A 22280-nucleotide genomic window follows, 5' to 3' on the forward strand; every position below is an offset into this window, starting at 1 on the left:
ATGGGAGGACTTCAGACCACACAATATCAAGGTTAATGGATCAAAGAATAAGGAGATTCGAAGAAAAAACCAGTTGATCCAAACCTTTGGATTATGAAGATTTGAGTCCCTTTCCTTGGTTCCTTTTGCAAAACAGAACTTCAATAGATCAAATGATGAAGGTCTAGGAATTTTAGATCTGAAAATTCAACCAAATGCAATTGAATTTCAGATCTAAATTTTTGAAGAAAGATGAACTTGTTCCTTTAGGTATGGCTAGGGATTCAATCTTGCAGCATTTCAGGCGCCTTCAGGTTGGAGAATTATGAAGCATAGCACATGTATTTATAGCTGAAATGGATGCAAGCAAGTGAGGAACTCGTGTGCATGGCAAATGGATTTTTCATTGCATGGGCTTGTGTGATCATGTGGAAGGCCCAATGAAGACTGAAATGACCTGCTAAGTTCATGTGAATTGCAAATGGACGTGCACATTAAGTGTAAACAGCTCATGCATGGCAATTTGAATGGAATTTCACAAAATGCACTTAATCTTCATGTCTTCGAAAATGGTGCTTCCAAACTCCAAATGCCACCTTATGAGTAATGGTTAGAGAGCTTTTTGCATAAGGAACAAATGATATGTTGATAAAAATTTCAATTGGACCTTGGAAATTAGTGAATTTTGAGTTTAAAGTGTAGGGTGCAAAACATGCATGAGTGAAGTTTCCAAATTTGGCCAATGTTCAAGCCCTCCTGTCTTAATGATACAAGATCCAAATGATAAAACCTTCAACATAAAAGTTGTAGATAGTTTCAAGACAATAAATTTGGACTTAAATTTTGCATCATTTAGATTTTTAATGAAGAAGTTATGGGCACTTGAAGTTGGACTTTTTTCCATTTCAATGACTTTGGTCCAAAGTGACCTATAATGTCTTGCATTATCACATGTATTTATTTTGAGATTTTGAAGTTTTGCTCAACATATCATTTGAATTAGACACAATAATATTTCCAATGCACTTAGTTCCACCTCAAAATCATAAAAAATGAATGAGTTATGTTCTTGGGAAGTTGACCCAAAATTAGGGTTTCAATCAAAATGACCTATAATGTCTTGGAATGGAAGATGACTTTCCAAGCTACAAATCAAATTTTGATGAACATGAAAGTTGTTCATATTGTCCTTAAGAAATGTTTTTCTCTTGGGATCATCTCCATTTGACCAACACATTAAAAGTTAGGTCTCAGTGCATTTCAAAATAGTCAGATGAATTGATTGACCAACTTCTCAAGTCCATGCCTCAAATCTTGATGAATTGATGATTGAGGGCACTCAAATAAGTTCAAGTATGCATGGGATAATGGACTAAAGAAATTCCCTTGATTGTATTTGACCATGGGCTGAGGTTGCTTCATGAGCAAGGCATTATTGATGATCAGATGAATTAGGGTTTCCTTGGGAGACAAACCTCAAAACCCTTGACTTTCTTTGATCAAAATGATGAATTGAGATACTATGGAGGCATATTTGATGGATGAGAGCGTTGGGAACCATTGCCATGCTTGCTTTCATCTTCTCTTGGCTTTATCATTGCACAAAGGATCTCATAGAAGCTTCTAGACCTTGTGATTGCTCAAGCTACAAACAAAAGTTGTTAGTGACATATTTTTGTGTTTTTGGTTAATAAATAAAATGAGAAAAGCAATGATATACAATTCAAGCATGCTTGGTGATCTCAAACCACTCACAAGAGGTCCCACCCAAAGACAAAGGGAACCCAAATGCTTATGATCCTTGAGGCTTTGTAAATGCAATGTTATGATGCTATGAGGGATCTTAGGGCCAAAATTGGGGTCTTACAGCATCCTACAATGATGCAAAGTTGGCCATTGAACATGGCGCAACTACAGGTTTAGAACAAATGATTAAGCTGGAGACAATAAATCCCGAGCTGACATAGGGTACTCTTCAGGCACTTTCAACAAGCGCGGTTTGTTTTAGAGTGGTGGTTTCATCCACACAGTCGAAGACCAGGAAGCTGCTGCTATAGTGGAGGATGATGCAGAGGAAGATTCAGGCAACTTTGTCATCCCTGGAGGAGTCTGTAATAATTGGGTGACTGTTGATGTTCCAACAATTGTCCATAAGTCCACGTAATGTTCATTTTGTTTAAAAACCCTTCTCCCATGCCAAAAGGAGAAGTGATGACATTGTTGGCACATAAATATAATGATATTCATTCAATAATTACATGTTAAATATTTGTTTTTCAAATTATTTTCACTTTTTGCTTTTTGCATGAAATCGGTGATCACAAAAAACCCTAAAAAAGAGAATAAAATCAATCTTTTCATCTGCATAATGATTTGCCTTTTTTGAATTCTAAAATCTCTTTTATATCCAAAATTAATATGCAAGTTGATCAAAACCATTGAACATAATGATCCAACACCATCTCCCAAATTTGAGTTCCCTATATTTGAGGGCGAAAAAGATGATGTTGAAGAGATTCCTGATGAGATCACCCGTCTGCTTGAGCACGAAGAGAAGATCATTCAGCCGCATCTTGAGAATTTGGAAATAAACAACTTGGGGTCTGAGGTTTGTGTTCGCGAAGTGAAGATTGGGGCACTTCTCGAAGAACCTGTGAAGAAGGGGTTGATCGAGTTGCTACGAGAATGTGTCGACGTCTTTGCCTGGTCATATGAAGACATGCCTGGTCTGGATACTGATATCGTGCAACATTTCCTGCCTTTGAAGCCTGAGTGTGTGCTTGTGAAGCAGAAGCTCAGAAGAACTCATCCCGATATGGCGGTGAAGATTAAAGGGGAAGCTCAGAAGCAAATTGATGCAGGGTTTCTGGTGAGTTCTACATATCCTTTATGGGTGGCCAATATTGTGCCCGTGCCTAAGAAAGATGGAAAAGTCCGAATGTGTGTGGATTATAGAGACTTGAATAAGGCTAGTCTGAAAGATGATTTTCCTCTACCACACATTGATATGTTGGTAGATAATACAGCTAAATTCAATGTTTTCTCATTTATGGACGGATTTTCTGGATATAACCAGATTAAAATGGCACCCGAGGATATGGAGAAGACAACATTCATCACACCTTGGGGAACATTCTGTTATCGAGTGATGCCCTTCAGTTCGAAGAACGCCAGAGCCACGTATCAACGCGCTATGACTACCTTGTTTCATGATATGATGCACAAGGAGATCGAGGTGTATGTTGATGATATGATTGCGAAGTCGAGACCGGAAGTTGAACATGTAGAGCACTTGTTGAAGCTTTTTCAGCATTTGAGGAAGTATAAACTTCGTCTGAATCCGAACAAGTGTACATTTGGAGCCCGTTCCGGCAAGTTATTGGGCTTTATTGTCAGTGAAAGAGGTATTGAAGTTGATCTTGCCAAGGTCAAAGTAATACAAGAGATGCCTGCGCCCAAAACTGGGAAGCAAGTCCGAGGTTTTCTTGGTCGCTTGAATTATATTTCCAGATTTATATCCCACATGACTGCCACATGTGCGCCTATATTTAAGCTCCTCCAGAAAGATCAACGTCATGATTGGACAAGGATTTCCAAAAGGCCTTTGACAGTATCAAAGAGTATCTTTCCGAGCCTCTGATTCTGTCTCCGCCTGCGGAAAGGAGACCCTTGATTATGTATTTGACTATTCTTGAAGACTCTATGGGTTGTGTATTAGGTCAGCAAGATGAATCGAGGAAGAAAGAGTATGCTATATACTGTCTGAGTAAAAAGTTCACTGATTGTGAGTCTCGATACTCAATGCTTAAGAAAACGTGTTATGCTTTGGCTTGGACTGCTAAGCACTTACGCCAGTATATGTTGAATCATACGACTTGGTTGATATCCAGTATGGATCCAATAAAGTATAATTTTTAGAAGCCTGCTTTAACTGGGAGGATTGCCCATTGGCAGATATTGTTGTATAAGCACGACATTGAGTAACGAGCTCAGAAAGCTATTAAAGGTAGTATCTTGGCTGACCACTTGGCACATCAACCAATTGAGAATTATCAGTCTGTTCAGTACAACTTCCCTGATGAGGAGATTTTGTATTTGAAAATGAAAGATTGCGATGAGCCTACGCTCGATGAAGGGCCAGAGCCTGGTTCCCGATGGAGCATGGTGTTTGATGGCTCTGTAAATCAATATGGAAATGATATTGGGGTAGTGATTATTACTCCTCAGGGCACACATCTTCCTTTCACAGCAAGGCTAACTTTCAAATGCACGAATAATATGGCGGAGTATGAGGCCTGTATTATGGGTTTAGAAGAGTGTATTGATCTTAGGATCAATCATCTTGATGTTTATGGTGATTCGGCCCTTGTTGTTAATCAGATTAAGGGTGAATAGGAGACGAATCAGCCTGGCCTCATCCCATATAGAGATTATGCGAGGAGGATTTCAACTTTCTTTACTGAGGTTGACTTCCATCATATTCCTCGATATGAGAATCAGATGGGAGATGCTCTTGCTATGCTTGCTTCGATGATTGTGGTGAAATTCTGGAATGAAGTCCCCAATATTACTGATATGCGCTTGGATAGACCAGCTCATGTGTTGGCAGTTGAAGAAGTGAAAGATGATAAGGCATGGTATTATGGTATCAAATGCTTCCTCCAAAGTCAGATCTACCATCCTTAGGGATCTTTTAAAGATAAGAAGACTTTGAGGAGATTATCTGGCAGTTTCTACCTCAATGGAGATGTGATTTATAATAGGAATTTTGACATGGTTCTGCTTAGATGCGTGGGTAGACACGAAGCAGACCTGTTAATGACTGAAGTCCATGAGGGTTCATTTGGTACTCATTCCAATGGACATGCCATGGCAAAGAAGATGTTGAGAGAGGACTACTATTGGCTGACAATGGAGTCTGACTGCTGCAAATATGTGAAGAAATGCCATAAGTGTCAGATCTATGCGAACAAGATTCATATTCCCCTGATACTTCTGAATGTAATTTCATCACCATGGCCTTTCTCTATGTGGGGAATTGACATGATTGGCATGATAGAGCCAAAAGCGTCCAACGATCACAGGTTTATTCTCGTAGAAATTGATTACTTCACCAAGCGGGTTGAAGCTGCATCGTACGCAAATGTGACCAGGTAGGTGGTTGTGAAGTTTATCAAAAATAAACTCATATGCCGTTATGGTGTGTCAGATAAGATCCTTACTAATAATGGATCTAACTTGAACAACAAGATGATGAAAGAGCTTTCCGGTGAGTTCAAGATTGCACATCATAATTCTTCTCCTTATAGACCCAAGATGAATGGGGTTGTTGAAGCTGCTAACAAGAACATCAAGAAGATTATCCAAAAGATGGTTGTTACGTACAAATATTGGCATGAGATGTTGCCATTTGCTTTGCATGGTTATCGTACTTTTGTCCGCACTTCGACAGGGGCAACCCCTTTCTCTCTTGTATATGGCATGGAGGTTGTGCTCCCCATGGAGGTTGAGATCCCATCAATGAGAGTCTTGATGGAAGCCAAGTTGACTGAGGCTGGATGGGTTCAGAGTCGTTATGACCAGTTGAACTTAATAGAAGAGAAGAGATTAACTGCCATGTGCCATGCTCAGTTGTATCAGCAAAGGATGAAAAAAGATTTTGATAAGAAGGTCAAGCCTCGTGTGTTCCGAGAAGGTGGTCTTGTGCTCAAGGAAGTCTTGTCTTTCGCGCCCGATTCCAGGGGCAAGTGGACTCCAAACTATGAAGGTCCATATGTTGTTAAGAGAGCCTTTTCAGGCGGTGCTTTGATACTTACAACTATGGATGGGGAGGATTTCACTCGTCCTGTGAATTCAGATGCAGTCAAGAAATACTTCGCCTAAAATAAACACAGAATAGCTCGCTAAGTTGAAAACCCGAAAGGGCGACTTAGGCAAAAATTAGCGTCTCAGTGGATTGAAAACCTGAAAGGGCGATCCAGGAAAAAGTTAGAGACATAAAAAAATGAATATATAACCCGCTAGATTGAGTACCTCACCCTGGGGAAATCTAGGCAAAAATTAGGGATTTGGCAAGTAACTGAATCCCGACAAGACTTTGTTTTTCAATCGTCTTCTATCAAAGATTCTCGCTCAGTCATCGTCAACTGAAGCTTCAGATATATTGGTTTCAGAGTTGGTGGAGAAATGGTCATTATGTTCAATGTAGCCCTTTCCCAATATATATCACCAATTTCAAATTTGTAAAGATCCATGGAGTCTTGCCACTTGCAGACTACCATTCCATCAAATAAATTTGAACCTTTATCCAATTCTTTGCACTCTTATTTGTTCAATAAATATTTGCATGTTTTAATTGATAAATATCATTGTTTTAAATAAATACAGTTTTTATAAACTGTTTTTAAACAAAGTGAATATTCACAATGACTCAAAGGATAATTGGAACGTCTTCCCTGCTCTCCCAAGGATAGTATGATCTCCAAAAGGGTAAGGAATTTGGTCATTGTTCCTAGCACATTTATATCATCTTCATCATCTTTCAGGTTATCTCCTCAGAGAGCGCAGAGAAGGGTGATACACTACCAAAGTCTCCAGAAAGTCCGGAGTTTTGGCCTCGGTCTTCTAGCTCCCCAGTGAGTCTGGATCTTAGCATCTGTGTTTTATCAATTATATAGTTGTCATCCCTTGTGTGGATTGACCTAAAATCCATTATAGATTGATAAATTGACATGCTATCTTTTTTCGAGGAAGCCGGTCTTCCCTCATTCAGATTGGAAATCTCCTCCAGAATGAGCAGGAAATCCCAACTTGTTTGAAAATTTCAACAAGTTGGTTTGTAGCTTATCCCCAGTGGATTCGCATTCATTGATCTCCAGCAGGTTTGCCTCCTGTTCATCCTCAGCAGGGTTGCTCACATTAGACTGCCTCAGTTTGGTCACCAGCAGTTTATCTCCACCTGATCATCTATAGCTTCCTCCTAGAAGAGTGGGTGATGAAAATATTTTCTATCCCCAGCGGAGCGTTGTTTCTCTTCTCCTCGGTAGAGACTTGTTTCTCCAGCGTTGTGAGGAAATGTGATGGTTATTGGAACTTATGTTTGGTGGTTATTCCCCCACAGAGTTTCATATCTTTCCTTGGTTTTTTCCCCAATGGAGTGACTGGTTCTCCTTATCCGCAACAGAGATGCTCCTTCTTTGGTTAGAAGTTAAATGTTGTTTGATGTGCTTCTGTTTAGTGGTGGTTCCCCACATAATTCCACATCACCCCCTGATAAGATCCCTAGTAGAGTTCTTCTATGACTGATCTTATCCTTGTCTCTGCGTACTGTTGGAAGATCCCCATCTTTGGTATTTGTAACCCTTTGCTTATTCCCAACAGCGGTCTCTAATCCCCGACAGTGGACTCTGCTTGTTTCCCTAGCAGTGGTCTTTGTCCCTGGCAGCAACCCTGCTCTACCCTTAGTGGTGATTGGTTTCCTGGTATTTGTTGCCCCCACCAGATCAGATGTTCCCCTGCGGGTCTGGCTTTCTCTTTTCAGATGTTGTACCAGATGTTTGTCCATTGACTCTTGGACCTGTTTGTGTTAGATATGTCTGTTTGTCAGCATTAATCATACATAAACCACGTATATACATGCATATTTATAACATTCATATATTCATGTTGCATTCTTTGCCATATATCTTTGCTTGTTATTCCCTGGTATTTGGTGATACATATTTCCCCAAGCAGATGTTTGTGTCTGATCTCTCCATATATATAGAGTCAGCCCCATAGGCGGAAAGTGTCTATCCTTTCTTCCAATATTCCCCACTGAGTTATGTCCTCGTGGATGATTTTTGTTTCAATTCCTCCCTAAATATGTATTGGGATGGAATTACTCCCCTGAGTTGTATCCTCATTAGGTTGAGTCTTGTTTCATTGTGTCTCTCTAGTTTATTCCTAGATTGACTACTCTTGTTATTTCCCCTGCAGTTCCCTGTGGTTCAGATGATCAACTACTCTGTAAACAGTAATTGTTCATTCTCTCCCCAGCGGATGTTGTGGCCTTCTACCCAGTAACCGGTAGTTGTAATTCCTATTTCTATGGCCTTCTACCTAGTAACCGGTAGTTGTAAGTCCTATTCCTGTGGCCTTCTACCCAGTAACCGGTAGTTGTAAGTCCTATTTTTGTGGTTTACTACCCAGTAACCGGTAGTTGTAAGTCCTATTTCTGTGGGTTCTACCTAGTAACCGGTAGTTGTAAACCCCATTTTATTCCCCTTGCAGAGTTAATCCCTGATTTTGTTCGTCCTAACTGACGACGGGTATTCTCTTCTGTGGTTTTCTACCCAGTAACCGGTAGATGTAATCCCCTATTTGTTGGTTATCTTTATCCAATATTCGGTATTGATATTCCTTAGTTTTTGAGAATACCACCCAGTAACCAGTGATATATCTCTTGGATGATTGCTCCGATAAAGCAATTTATTCCCCAGCGAGTCATCTCTCATTTATCCTTGTTTGGTAATGATTGTTTCTCCCCTTGATTGGTCATCATTTTATACCTAGTAACCGGTATCCCGATGTCCTTTCTTTTCGGTCGATTTATCCTTTATTAACCCAGTAACCGATTGTGGATAATCTTCTATGAGAGTATATTATCTATGTTCTAACGGTAATAGATAATATATCTCATGCGCTCTTCTGTCGAAGGCTTTGTTCTTCCCCATTCGAGTAAGATTCGTATGTCCTTATGGAATCAAATGTCCATCCTGTAATCGAGTTCGCTTTTTCAGCCCTCCTTTCGGATGATGAGTGTCTTGGAAATATTCCCCAATTCACGCCTGGTCGGTCACCTATTCTATGCCCAGTAACCGGTATCCTTGGTGTTCCTTCTTTTTACTCCCTATTATGACTTTTTGTCCCCTGTGGAGTCAGATTTTCCTGAGTTGAAATGTACCTTTTTAGATTGTCCTCAGATGTTTTAGAAGATTGATATCTCTCACCCTTATACTGGTCTTAGATATTCTTTTTCCCCGAACGTGTTGTTCTCTCACCCTTATACCGGTGTCTTAATCACATGTCTCTTTGAGTTTATTACCCAGTAACCGATAATACCTCATTTTGTCGTTTCCTCAACTGAGTCCTTTATGGACATTCCCAGCCTGAGTCCGGATTTTTTATTCGAAGTATCCTTTGTGGATAGTTTGTTGTATTAGCATATTCCCCAATACATGCATCTTTGCGTCAGCTAGAGTCTTTCCATTGATTTATTTTCATGGAATCCCTTCATGTCTCTCAGCAAGTTTTAAGTCGTGACCTGCTCGCGCATTTTTATCCCCTTTTATTCCCCAGTAAAGTCCCCAGAGTCTCTGTCCCATTTATGAGTGTATTACTCATATGGATTTTCAGTTTCTCCTAATTTCTTTTTCCTTTGTGGACGTATATCCCCATAAAGTATTAATTTTTGTGTACATACATTTGCATCATGAGGTCTCTTAGGGACCAAAATTCGTCTCTTTGTTATTATTTAAGCCCATTCTACCTCGTCGAGACGAAGATTTTAACCTTCATATCTCTGGATAGAATGACCTTAAATAGGGGCATCTGTAACACCCTAATTTTGACACTAAGATCCCTCTTGGCATCATATCATTGCACATTGCGTTTGCCTCAAGGATCATAGCATCTTGGCTCCTTAACCCTTGGGTGGGACTTGTGTGATTTGGTTTCAGACCACCAAGCATGCTTGAATTGTATATTATTACTTTTCTTATTTTGTTTACTAACCAAAAGCACAAAAATATGTCACTAACTTGTTTTGTTTTGAAGCTTAAGCAGTCATGTGATCCAAGGCTCCTAGGTGGCTCCTATGCCCATTGAAGTGCCCAGATGAAAGTGAAAGCAATCATGACAATGGTTCCCAAAGCTCTCAATCATCATATATGCCTCCCAAGTATCTCAATTTGTCAATTTGATCAAGATAAACCAAAGGGCTTGAGGATTGTTTCCCAAGGAAACCCTAATTCAACTGTGCATTGACTGTGCCTTGCTCATGAAGCAACCTCAATCTATGATCAAATACAATCAAGGAAAGTTCTTTCATTCATCATTTTATGCATATATGAGCCTATGTGAGTATCCTCAATCATTAATTCATCAAGTTTTGAAGTTTGGCTTTGAGAAGTTGATCAGTCAAATCATCTGACTATTTCGAAATCTATTGAGACCTAACTTTTGATGTGTTTATCAAATAAAGATGACCCCAAGAGAAACAATTTTTTTAAAAACCATATGAACAACTTTCATGTTCATTAAAAATCCATTTGAAACTTGTAAGGTCATCATTCATTTCAAAACATTATAGGTCATTTTGACTGAAACCCTAATTTTGCGTCAACTTCCCAAGGACCTAACTCTTTCATTTTTCTTGATTTTGAGATGGGACAAACTTCATTGGAACGTTTGAGATGTCTACTTAAATTGTTATGTTGGACAAAATTACATAATCCTAAAATAAACACATGTGATAATACAAAAGATTATAGGTCACTTTGGACCAAAGCCATTGAAATGTGAAAAAGTCCAACTTCAAGTGCCCATAACTCTCTCATACAAAATCCAAATGATGCAAAATGTAAGTCCAAATTGATTGTATTGAAAATATATACAACTTTCATGTTGAAGGTTTTGTTATTTGATGCTTGCATCCTTGAAACATAAGGGCTTGAAGTTGGTCCATTTTGGAAAAATTTCCATATACATGTTTTGCACATTGAACTTCATGACCTGTTTTCACAAATTTCCCAATTCCAAATGGATTTTTTTTCAATAAAAAATTTGTTCCTCATGTCAAGACCTTTCTAACCATTATCCACATGCCTATGTTTCACTTTTGCAAATGGCATTTTCGAAGAGGTGAAGTTTTAGGTTCAATTGTGCATAACATGATAAAACTCCATGCACAAGCTTATGCATTGCCATTTACACGTCCAAATTCATTTGTTTGATTATCAGCATGTAAAACCAATTGAGTTCGGGCCTCACATGCGCCTGTACAAGCCCATTCATGGAGGACCCAAGCTCATGCACACATGAATTCTTCATGGCATTGCATCACCCTTGGCTATAAATAGAATGCTTGGTTTACTTCAAACTTCAATCTAAAGGCGCCTGAAGCTCTACACAAGTGAATCCCCAACCCTCCATTAAAGGAATTTTTATTTTTCTCTACAATTTTCAAGTTCAAATTTCAACTTCATTGGTTGATCTTTGACCTTCAATTCCTTAGCCTTGCTTCCTTGTTACTTCAAGATCAAGTTGCACTGAAGAAATTGATTAGATCGTGCCATTGAAAGCCGCACTTCAAAGGTTTATATTCAAACTGTTTTGATTCGAATCTCTCTTAATATAGTGCATTGCTTGGTTTGATTGGTACCTCTAAAGTCCTCATGTGAGAGGCAATTGATTTATGCTTTTAATTTTATGAATCGAGTAAGTTCAGATTGAACACCTCATTGTTCTATCTCAGATTTCTTTCTCTATAGGGATCTTGAGTAGAAATTAAGGGTACAAGGGTGATGTACATCACCCCAGCTTTCGAATGGTATATGGATCGTGAGTTTTGGTTGAGGTTGAGAAACCTGCAACTCTGGCCGGAAACAGTGAGGTTCACCGGAGAAGACGGAGGTTTCCACCACCGTTCCCACGTGGATGAGTTCCTGGCCCTTGGATCCATTGCTTCAAATCTAATCTTGGCTCTTGGTTTGATTGACTATTTTAAATGCTTTGTGCTTCGCTGTTGATTGAGGTACATCATGCGCGCGCACTTCCTGGTTGTTTGATGCGCCACGTCAATTAATGAACCAAGATCCAAGCCTTGTGGATTTTTGCTATTTTTAATTTCTGTTTTAATTTTCTTTTATTCCATTTTATTTGGAATCAAAAAAATATGGGACCAATTGCAAAAAAATTCTCTTAAATTGTAGTTTCTAAAAATGATTTTTAATTATTTTTGTGATTCCATTTAATATTTTTTGTGAATTATTTCTTTTCTGTTTATTTTTAATTCATTTAAAATACTTTTCAATATTTAAAAATTCCAAAAATATTTTCTTAACATCTTTGGATGATGATGAATCTATGAAAAATATTCTCATCAATTTATTAATTGATTTGAGATTTATTTGAGATTTTAGTTCAATTATGTTACTTTTTCTTCATTTTTAATTGTTTAAAATTAGTTTCTGTTTTCAAAAAATGATGAATTTTTTTGTCAAACCTTGTTTGACCATGTTAGACTTATGATGATCCAATTGGACTTTTCCAAGTTGATTTGAATTGGATTTGAAGTTTGACCTTTATTCGTCCATATATTTCAAGTATTATTTTAATTCCAAAAAAATACCAAAAATATTTTTATTGTTTCTTGACTTCTAAGCTTCATCTCACTTCTGTTTACCATTAATTGATGTTGATTCCATTCATGTTTGGTCAATGTGTTTTGGTTATGTCATTTGAATTTCAATTATGTACATTCCATTTCCATCTTCTTCTTCTTCTTCTTTTTCTTTTTGACCAATGAGCTAATGATTGGTGGTTATCCTTGACACATGAGAGGCTTAACCTTCTTTGATCCAAATCAAATTCATCTTGATCAAAGATCAAGTGAATTACTTTGCATTAAAGATAGGTTGCTTCTTGGTCAAGCAAAAAACCTAAATCCATACAAGGTCATTGTTCTTTTCTTTTGGCATGGCAAGTTGTAGGAGCTTGGCTTACTAGTCACGGTCTCTAACTTGTGTTTGTTTGCCTATAGTTTTATTGACCGGCCTCAGATAGGTGTGACTACTACATTAGTCCACTTACGATTGCTTAACATAGCACTAAATTACCTTATGGCACACTAACACTAACTACTAATTACTAACTTTTAATTCAAGCATTTAATTCTTGCAATTTACTTTAATTCAATTTAATTTCTTGCTCATTAATCCATTTGTCTTTGCCCTTTGCTCAGTTGAGCTCATGTTTATGTTTATGCCATTTTCCTTTTGCTCACTTGAGCACATTATTGTGTATATACTATTGCCTTGTGCTTGTTTTGTTTTTGTTTGTGTGAAACCAATGCAAAATGGAGAAAGGACTTAGATTTAGGACCTTACCTATGCTAAATGGAGTTTGAAAAGAAACTAGGCCTCATGCCTTTAGAATGCCAAAATTGTCAAAGAGCAACTAGGCCTCATGCCTTTAGAATGCCTAATCTTGAAGATGAATTGAAAGGACTCCTAATTCTAAACTCACTCTTGTCAATTCTTTTTATTGCATTGTGGAACTCTTTGATTTGTGTGTTCTTGTGATAGGAATCCCAAACTTGAGTTACTTAGAAGGACCATTGTCATGAGCATCCAAAATGAGAGAGACAAAAGCCAATTGGAAGATTCCTAAGAGCTTGATTGAATATTTGCTTGGTTTCTTGAGTTAATTGCTTATTGATTTCTAAGTCCAAAGGAATGGAGTAACTTGGATCATCTTTATGATCTCAAGAAGGGAACTCCAAGTGGTTTTATTTCTCTTCCCTCATCTTTGCATGTTTAGGACCTAGCCCTTCTCTTCTTCTCTCCACTCTAACCCAAGCCAAACTTTTTGTGAAAACATTAACATTGTTTTCAAAATTAGAAACCTAGGCACTATGTCTTTGATTTTTCAAACTCTCTTCATAACACTTATTTTGAATTGAATCTTAAGTCAACTTTGACTTTATTTTGTGAATACTTTTCATTTATAAATACAACTCACTAAAATTGTTTTTTATGGTTCCAATGACCATTGGTGTTAAAACTTTTCATAAACATTAGCTATTAGGTTTGAGTTATCATAGAGGTTGATATAATACTCACCTGTATCCTTAGTGATGGATTATAAGTCTTCCATGCTTATTATAGGGTTAACCCGTCACTAGTACGTTGAAGCTCTCCTCACATGATGGATTTGTGGTTCTAGGTTGAGTTTTCTCCCTTTGATAACAAAATACCTTAAGGCTTTTGATCAATCAATCCACCAACTTCTTTTTTAGATTTTTACCCCGAACTACGTGGTTTTGATCCTACCTTTTTAAGATGGTACGTAGGCAACAGGTTTATCCATTCAAACACAAAATTGTAAATAAGTTGTATATTCTTTTCACATCTCCCCAATCATGTTTGCACAAATATCTTTTCACAAATACCAACCTACCATACAACATTTGTAAAAAGGGCTCCCTTAGAGTACTAAGGATGTTTTGGGTGCTTAAAACCTTCCCATTGCATAACCAACCCCCTTACCCAGATCTCTGACATTTTTATTAGTTTTTGACTTGATAAAACTTCTCGGTTTTTGTTCGCTTTCTAACCTTTCCTTTGGATAAATAGAAGTGCGGTGGCGACTCGGATTGTATGATTTACTTTTGATTTAGTCAATAAATCTAAAGGTAACGAATACCCCGCTACAGAAAAGCAATTACTTTAAGAACACTCGATTTCAGCAAGGAATATCAACAGCAGTTTGAGAATAGGTAAGTCTTGACGTGCGAAGTCTTGTTGGTGTTCCCCAAGAAGTTGGTTTGGTGATTTTTTCTAATCAGTTCATCATTTATCCTTAGTAGAGTGGAGTTGTTGATCAATCTCTTTTGCAGATCTTTTCCCCCATCTGAGTTGTAGGCTCACATCCTCAGCAGTTTTCCTAGATCCTCCGTGCAAAGTTTTGTCTCTTGTTCTCCCTGGTGGAGTTCATCTTCAGATACGGTAGTGTTGATTCTGAGTAGTATTTGATTTGGTCCCCTACGAGGTTGTCTCCCATTTGATATGGTGTTGACCTTAAATTCTTCGCCGAGTTGACAACTTGGATCCTCAGCAAATCTTTTCTCTTTCCCCAACCAAGATTGAGATATTCAAACCCAGATTATTTGTATTCATCCCCAACATTTTTCTCCATTTGGTGTTTCCATCTTGTTGATATTAGCCGAGTGTTATAATGATGACTCAAATATGTGATATTTGTATCCTTTGTGATGGTTTTGTCAGCATGATCATATACATACATATTCATGCATCTTATATTTCATTATGCATTTTTATCGCATTTGATTTCTTATTTCTGATCCCCTGCTATGGTGATGTTTTTTCCCAATGCAAATTCGGTGTGTCTGTCTTCCTTCAATCATAGAGTGTCAACCCCTTAAGCAAAAGGAGTTTAACCTTTCTCCTTTCCCCCTTAAGTTATTTCCTCGTGGATGATCATTATTTCAGTTCCCTCCCTAGTTAAATATCTGGATCGAACCACCCCCTTGAGATATATCCCCATTGGGTTGAGTCATTTGTTTGACCGTTTCTTTCTAGTTACTACCTAGTTGGATATTTTTGCCCCCTGAGAGTCTATTATCCAGTAACTGGTAATTTTCTTCTCGTTTTTTGATTACATAACTTTTGCCCAATACCCGATAAAACAAAATCTACTTCCTTTGTTTTCCCTAGCGGATTTGCTTTCACATTTCCCCAGGTAGTCTATCCTTGATATGTTCATCCTAACCGGTGATGAATATTCTCCCTTTGTGGTTTTCTACCCAGTAAAGATAGTTTTAATCCCTATTTCATTCCCTAGAGAGTTAATCCTTGATATGATCATCTCAATCGATGACAAATTTTCTCCTCTTTACGGTCTTCTGCCCAGTAACCGGTAGTTATAAATCCTGTTTTCCCCTGCTGAGTCTATCCTTGATATGTTCATCCTAATCGATGATGAATATTCTCTCTTTGGTATTCTATCCCGTAACTAATAGATGTAATTCCTATTTTTTCTCGGCAGTCTATCCTTGATATGTTCATCCTAACCGATTACAGATATTCTTCCTTTTAGTCTATCCTTGATATGTTCACTTTAACCTGTGACGGATATTCTCTCTTTGGTCTTCTTCCCAGTAACCGGTAGTTGTAAACCCTATTTGATATTTTTCCCCAGTAGGTCATTCTTACCCAGTAACCGGTAACGAATATACCTCATTTTTCTCATTGAGTCATCCTTGATATGTTTACCCTAACCGGTAACGGATGTTCCTCTGTCATATTATATTATCTCCCTATCCAGTAACCGATAATAGATAATATCCTTCTGATACTCTTGTGTTGAAGATCATTCTTGCCCAGTTGAGTTTGGTTCGACTATTTCAGCTTTGTTCTGATTTACCCATTTCCCCCACAGATTTTTCCTCATTTCGCGAAATCGAGTCCTTCCATTTATTTATTTTCATGGAAATTCCTCTTGTATCCCCGATAGTTTTTAAGTCATAGCATGGCCTACTCATAACCGATTATCCCTCAGAGTTTCTGTGTCCCCAGTGAGTGTTCCCTAGGGAATGCATTATGCTCTTGTGGACTTTCAGTATCTCCGAATTCTATTCCTTTATGGCAATATTTCCCCCACAAAGATTACTTTTAACATTTCATATCATATGCATCATGAGGTCTCTTAGGGACCAAGATTTGTTTCTATATGTTGTTATTTAACTCCATACTACTGAGTTGATACGAAGATTTTAACCTTCACATCCTCAGTTAGAATATCCTTAAATAGGGGAAGCTGTAAGACCCCAATTTTGACCCTAAGATCCCTCATGCTCTCTCAACATATGCATTGGCTTTGGGATCACACTTTGGTATCCTCCTTATCCTCCATTCATTGGGTTTGCATTGGGAGAGGTCACCAAGCACATTTGATTGTATCATACTTTGTTTTTCATTATTCGCTAACCCAAATATCAAAAATATGTCAATATATAGTTTGTTGCTTTTGTAGGTAGTGTGTGTGTTCACCCATGCTCCATCAAGCTCATACCTAGGGTTTAAGACCCTCAATGCAAGAAGACTAATCAAGGGATGGTTTACATTGGTTTTATACATCATATATGGATTTCCATGTTCTTCACATATCATTTTGATCAAGAAATCATTAAGAGTTTGAAGCTTGTTTGCCTTGGAATCCCTAATTCATCTGGGTATCTTGTGTGACTTCCTCAGCAAGTTTCCTCATCATTTGATCAAATATTTCAAGGGATGATTCATATTACATCATCCTACACATATATTATCCTCCACTAGTCCCAAACATCAAGAGAATGTCAAGTTTGCAAGATGGTTCATGGGGGTTGACCAGAGAAAGTCAACTGGTCAAAACTAGGGTTCCCTAGACCCTATGTCCTACAATTTTTGTCCTATAAAAATGATTACAAGAGCAACTTTACTCCTTATGACATTCCAAACAACTTTCATGTTTAATTCAAGAGATCATTTTTCTTGGAAAGTCATTTTTTATGGTGAAACATTATAGGTCATTTTGTCTAAACCCTAGTTATGAGGTCAACTTCCAAGGACCATAACTTGCTCAATTATTATGAAATGAAATCCATTCAAGTTCATTGATCTAATTCAATATGTCCTTTCTAACTTTGATGTTTGGAATAAGTTCAAATTCAACTTTCAAATTCATGTGCCAAGAGGAAACATTATAGGTCATTTTGGGCCATTACCATTGAACAAGTGATTTTCCTCAACTTCTAAAATTCATAACTCCTTCATGCCAAATACAAATGAGGTAAAATTTGTGACCATAACAAAAGTTGTTCAAGGTGGAAGAAGTGAACATTTGACTTTGTACTTAGAAAATTTTCAAATATGTTTGATTTTTCAAACTTCCACCTCAAAATTAATCATGATCCAAGTTCCAAATGGACATATGTTCAGCATAAAAGTTATTCCCCTTGATCTGACCTTCCCAAAAAGTCCAAGATCACCTCATTTGGACCAATATTGAGGGCCTTGCGCATGATTACTTTGTTGGGTTTGTTTTGGCAACATTTGAATTCAAATGACCATTCCTCTTTGCATGCTTCTATGTGATGACCTCAGTACTCTTTGTGCACGAATTAGAGATGTATTGCATCATTATTTAGGCCCAAACCATTGCCCATGCATCCATGCACCTTGGTTTCCAATTTTAGCAAAATTTTAAGTGGTGCAAGATCAATTCCCTTGCCTATTTAAACAAGCTCATGGCCTCAGAAATGACAGACACACCTTGCCCAGGCTTTTCCAAGAGAACTCAGAACATCACACCACATAATTCCTTGAAGATTTCTTTGAAATCGAGTTTGAACTTCACCTTCTGTTTTGAAGTTCAAAATCCAAGGATTCATTGCCTTTTTCATCTCAATTGATTACTGCAAGCAAGAGGAAGAAGAATCAAACAAATTCAGATCAAGATCAAGTTGAATTGAAGCTACTCGAAGGTGAAATTTCAGAAACTCCTCTTCTTTGATTCTCCCTCATTTCTCAATTATTTTGGTTGATTTTTGGTTGGCTGAAGTCCTACCAATGTAGGCAACAAGATTGAGTTGCTTTGAGGTCAAATCGAAGCAACTCAGTTCATGATCCTCAAAATTCAAATCCCTGTATCTTTTTATATACTTGGAATTGGAGAAAATTGAGGCCAGATTCGAGATCCTGAGCATTTTCTCTTTTAAATAGTGTCCTTATTTTTCATTTTTCATTAACTTGAGGTTGGACCAGTCTGGTGGTGATCCCCGGAGAAGATGACCGGAGCTAGGGCTCCGGTAGTGTCTTGGCAAGTCCCAAGCCATCTGATCTGGTTCCAACGTTTTAATCTTAGCCCTTGCTTTTATATATCGCGCGTGTACACGCGTTGACTGAAGTGTTGGTGGAATGCGTGCTTTTGGCTATCAGATATGCCACCTCAATTAATGAGGGAGATCTGACGATCCTTATTTTTTTGAATTTCCTTTTAATTTCTGATTTTATGTTTAATTTCTTTATATTGTTTAATTCATATTAATTTCTTTTTATGAATTAAATGTTTTTGTGCATATTTTTAATTGTTTAAAAATACTTCTGACTTTTCAAAAATGATGAATTTTTTTGTCTAAGTTCCTTTGGCCGTGTTTGACCTAGGATAAATCTCTTGGCCATTTATTTGGTGTTTTGAAGAGATTTTAAGTTTTGACCAAGTTAAATTGAATTTTATGCATTTTTAAATTGATTTCTAATTGATTAATTATGTAAAAATTATGTTGAGCCATTTTTATGGTCTTGTGATGTTTGACTATTTGTCTAGGCCTTGGTCAAGGTTGATTTGACTTTTGTTGGATTAAAATCATTGAATTTAGGGGATTTATGTAATGTACATTTCATCTCCCAAAATGAATGAATGATTTTAATTTGATAAAATTCCTCCCATGACCAATTTGTGTTTCTCTTATTACCCTCCCTCTTCATCTTCATCCCTATTCTTTTCCACTCCTTTGATTGACCAATGAAATCTCAAATATCCTAAGGCTAATTAGTTCACCAATGACCTTGTGTCAGATGAATCAATAAAAGTATGGATGAGATAGGTCCATCCCTCTTGATCTTTTCTTTTAGTGTGTGGTATGTTTTAGGAGTTTGGTTCATTATACCAAATCTCAAACATGCATTAACACCTAAATTTTTATTGCCCAACCTCAGATAGTTGTGACTTCTACATAAGTCCAATTACGATTGCTTAACATAGAGCTAAATTTGACCCTAAAGGTATATCATTCTAGTAAGTGAGATTATAACTCTCTCATCCTTCATGGTATTTTGTGAAAACTTGGACATTTTTCTTCCTATGGAAGATATCTTGGGTCAAGGATCCATCCTTGTGAATGGATGGTTGAGTGTTCTCCAAAGAATGACTTAATCAATTAAGAAGCAAAACACCACTAACACTCAACTAACATTTGACTAACTCTTTTTAGTATTGCTTTACTTTCAAGTCATTTACCTTATGCAATTTAATTTTCTGTCATTTATCATTCATTGCCATTTACATTTCATTTAATTTGTTTATATATGCCATTTTCACTTTGCTCATTTGAGCCATATCTTGTGATTGTATATATTTATTTGTGCATTTTTATTTTATTTGTGATCTTAGGACCTTATAGTGCTTTCAAATCCATGGTCTTTGGTGCATGATTCACAATAGCATTGGTCTTGGATATTGTGGTCCATTATTTTCCATTGATTCCATTATGATTCATAGGGCATTATAGGTCATTAAGTCTTTATTTCATCCATGTATATTGATCCATTTGGTTCATGTGTTATCATATACTCGTTATCCTTATGATTCAATGGATTAAAGGATTAGTTTCATTCATAAAGTCAAGTTGTTTTTTTAAGGGTCAAGTCTTGATTCACATACAATCATGTTTTATTTCGTCCAAACATTTTAGTTTTCATTCATTCATCAAAGGAATACATTGATTCATTACAAAAAGAAACCAAAAATTACATTTTCAAATAGCACACATTCAATACATTTCACATACATATTCCCAATCCAATTCCATAAACTATACACATTCAAATTCAACATAATTTTCCAATCAATACACATTAAAACATTTCCATAAAACATCCACACTTTCCATATCATAACAAGCTAGCAACACATCATCATAATAACCATAAGCAAACTAACTGGCAGCAATCTAGTCACGTAGAAAATTCACATTTACAGTGATATCTAACAAAGCCATTAGCAAGCACTTCATCAACAACATAGCAGAGGTATAAACCGGCCAAACACCCCAAACAAATTTCACAAAATGCAACAACACCATCTACCAACAATTCAAAAATTCAACATTAATGGTTCGACATCAAGAATTAAAAAGCAATTCAACATTAATCAACATGACCCTAATTAATTCCTTATCGAAATGGACAGATTAATTAACAGGGAAATGTGATAGTTTGTTCATTATCTTTTCCGGTAATTTTTTAACAAGGTTCAATAAGTAGTTAACTTCTGTTTACTGAACATAGGATACTAACAGAACTTAACTACCTCCTAACTATTAGAACAAGATTCTGGGTCTACAATACATCTCTAAGTTTTGATGATAATAAAGGATGAAACAAATTGGTACCCTAACGAATTCATCTAAGTATGCAGAACTCTAACAGAAAATGGATCTGATTGATAACATTTGACATCAAAAAAGTCTAGTAACATATAACTTAGAATCAAATGAAGCGGTCACTCTAACTCTGAAGAAAACGACGGTCACAAAATATGACATTTGAAGACTCGTGTACTCTAAATCTGAAGTTTTCTACAAATAGCTACTCTGCTGATTCATACTCCGAAGAAGGCTCTACAGAAAACATATCAATAACTTCTGAAGAAAATCAACTCCAAGCAACTATCTGAAGAATACATGCTGAACAAGAAGATCTAGATTTCGTGCACTCTGATTCAAGTCTAGCAGATCAACCACAAAACTTAATAATGAAGTATTCCATATTTGGTATGAATCCTTATTTGGAAAAGAATAAACACTCTCCAAACTTGCTATGGAAAGGACAACAAAATTAATGTCAATTATGTTCCATCATTGCCAAGATACTACATTAATGCCTCAACCAACGGTCTCATACTCAAAGCATTATATATAGGCAGAATCATCATCATGCCAAGCATAAAGCAATCACACAAGAATACTGAAAACTTAATTCTATATTCTCATTCATTCTTGTTCAAATCTGTTCACACGAGTTATTACTCTAAGTGTGAATTCTTACTGTTTCTATTGTGTTAATCCTGCTTACCTAGAAGAACTAAACACTTCCTTGTAATTCTAAAATAGTTGTTGAATATTTCCTCAAGTGACTTGTGAAGTTTATAGACTTGAGAGGGCTAAGAGATCTTTACTCTCTTAGACGCTTTTGTTGTAATCCTTCAAGATTATTGGATTAAGTCCTTGTTGAAGGCAAAATCACCTTGGTCTGGTGGACTGAAGTAGCTTTGAATTTCAAGCGAACCAGGATAAACTTCTGTATTGATTACTTTATCGTTCGTGTGTGTTTTGTTTGCAAAAGTTTTTATTACCTGTGAAAAAAATTCAAACCCCCCTTTCTTGTTTTTCTCTACCTTCACTAACTGCTTCCAAACCACTCATAATTATTTCCAACTCTCTAACAACCTAACAAACTCACCAAGCCCTAAGAACCAAACATAAATAATAGAACTTAGGGATGCTATAAGGGAATTTTGGGCTTCACTTTGAGGGGATAAAAAGAGAAAAGTGCATTCATTTTGAGGGAAAAAAACCAAAAAAACATATCTTCATTGATACTTGATCAAACAAAAAATCAGAAAGATTCAATAAAATAAATCAAAAAAGTTGCACCTTTAGGGGAATCTGATAAGCTCCGTCCCCCCCCCCCCCCACACAC

This window comes from Lathyrus oleraceus, chromosome 2 (assembly GCF_024323335.1).
Source record: "Lathyrus oleraceus cultivar Zhongwan6 chromosome 2, CAAS_Psat_ZW6_1.0, whole genome shotgun sequence".
In the NCBI taxonomy this organism is placed as follows: Eukaryota; Viridiplantae; Streptophyta; class Magnoliopsida; order Fabales; family Fabaceae; genus Lathyrus; species Lathyrus oleraceus.